Here is a 2,577-nt window from a genome sequence, read left to right as displayed (position 1 = left end):
GTTAGAATTATGCTCTACATCCTTCTCCAGCTCTGTCCAGAACCCTCTGTTTTGTTTTGTTTTTTTTAACTAAGCAGAGTGTAACTCCAGCCACTGGTGGTGTTTTAATTGTCCAAGTGGCAACCTCCACATCAACTAATTCCATGGCCCCACTTGACACAATCCACCTCCCACATACCACCTCAACCTCAATCTCTCTTCTTACTTCTGGGCTGTCCCCAGTATTTCTGCCATACCCTCTAAATCAATGTTTCTCAACATCAAGATGTATGCAACACCCCTGGATTCTATTAAAATCCAGGTTCTGATTCAGTATATGTGGGTTGGTCCTGAGATTCTGTATTCCTAACGTGTTACCAGGTGATGTCAGTGCTGCTGGTCCACAGACCAGACTGAGAAGCAAGTCTCTAGACCTCCTTTTGTCTCACCAGACCCTTTATAAATTCAATTCCTTGCTGCCTATTTTCTGCCTTCTTTCTAGAATTACTCTGAGAAATTCCAATGACACAGACACAGCAAAAACAGTGATAGGGTCAGAGAGAAGGAAAGATCTGGGGGAAGGAAAAGTCCACAAGGCTGAGTTAATGAAGTTGGGTCTATGAGAAGTATGCTAAGATCTTGTACGTGTGGAAGAAATCATTGTTTGACTCCTTGTCACTTCACCCTATCCATTTACCATGTCGTTTTAAAATATATCCTCAGAACTTTTCACTTGGATTGACTTCCTCCAGCTCTGCCTTTCGGATTGTTGGAACACCTATCTGGGTCTCATGTATTTCTTAGGGCTTTGTATTAGTTTCCCATTGCTGCCATAACAAATTACCACAAATTTAATGGCTTAAAACAATAGAAGTGTATTATTTGACAGTTCTGGAGGTCAGAAATCTTTAAATCAAGGTGTCAGCAGGTCTGCATTTCTCTGAAGACTCTAAGGGAAAATCCATTTCCTTGCCTTTTCCAGCTTCTAGAGGCTTCCTACATTCTGTGGCCCGTGCCCTCATAACACGTAGTACATATCATTCCAAGCTCACCTTTCATCCTCATATCATTTACTCTGACACTCCTGCCTCCCTGTTATATGGACGCTGTGATTACATTGGGTCCACCTGGATAATCCAGGATAATCTTCCTATTTCAAGGTCTTTAACTTAATCCCATCTGCAAAATCCTTTTTGCCATGTTAGGTAACATATTCACAGGTTTCAGGAACTAGAACATCTTTGTGGGGGGGGGCATTATTCTGTCTACCACAGGCCTGTTACCACAGGCTTCTTTCTGTCTGGGTGCTTTTATGCTCTTGGAACTGAAAAAAGAAGAGTCTATTTTGCCTATATGTCATAAAACAGAAAATAATCAATTTCCTTCATTCAAACAAGAGAAGACTCTCCCTTGTATGTTTTTGTCTGTAGTTGACATTTATCAATAAAAGAATAATATACTACAAAATATGAGAAACAACCACACTGAATATGTTTCTATGTTATTTTGCCAATTTCTAACCTGATATATTTTCAGTATTTTCTCAAAGCATCATAAATATCAATGCCAAGTACTGGGTGGCTGGACAGACCTGTGCAAACCTATTTTAAAAGATGGATCTAAAGTGAAAACTATGCAATCCTTTCCGAATCCTGAGCTTATGCTTCAGCTTTTGGAAACTTCAGGTGAACAAGCTTATTCATGGCAATCCTTAAGGTGTCAGGTGACATTGAAGACATACCCCATTTGGAGCTTAGAGCTTGGGGCTTTGCAAAGGAACCCACAGGTAGCAACTCCCTGAAGAGTAGATTGAGGTAATTACCAAGCTATTCATTTACTCCAGCAAGAGAAAACTCTTATGCCTCGGGTACAGAGACTTGATGGTTATTAACGTCTCTCTCTCCCTCCTCATACCCTCTCACATTTGTTAATGTCAGGAGGCAGAGAGAGTAAGGGGTTTACCTCCTTATTAAAAAAACAAATCTGACAGTTTATTATTTCTAAGTACTGAGGACCACGTTTTCCTGGGGGCAAGAGGAGGGAGAACAATTTGCTGTCAACTGCAGCTCTTTCTATCTCCAACTCCAATTAGTTCGCTACTTTCTCAGGCTTGCCAATCCTTTTGCCATCTATTCATGTTGAATGTAAAACAGAAATTCACACTGGGATTGCTGAAACAAAAGCCACAACTCTGGGGAATGCTAGGATGTGTCATTAAACTGGGGCTTGTGTGGACATGAACAGAAAGGGTACTTGGGTGTCCACTTCGCCGCCAGGTACGTCCATTGTCCTGACTGTCAGAGGAAAGAGTGAGGCCAGCTCATCCACTCACAATAACTTTAGAGCCATGCAATCTGAAAGACTCTAACAGCATCTAGGTCACCTGCTCCTTGTCCTTCATTCCCTCTTAGGTAATTGTTGTTAGTTGTCATGAAGTTGATTTTGACTCGTGGCGACCTCATGTGTGCAGAGTAGAACTTCTCCACAGGGTTTTCAAGGCTGTGACCTTTCAGAAGCAGATCACCAGGCCTGTCTTCCAAGGCACCTCTGGGTGGGCTTGAACTGCCAACATTTTGGCTAGTAGTCAAGTGCTTAACC

The sequence above is a fragment of the Trichechus manatus genome, unplaced genomic scaffold, assembly GCF_000243295.1.
Source record: "Trichechus manatus latirostris isolate Lorelei unplaced genomic scaffold, TriManLat1.0 scaffold00080, whole genome shotgun sequence".
NCBI lineage: Eukaryota > Metazoa > Chordata > Mammalia > Sirenia > Trichechidae > Trichechus > Trichechus manatus.
The sequence above is the reverse complement of the archived record's forward strand: the minus strand, read 5'-3'. Positions refer to the sequence as shown.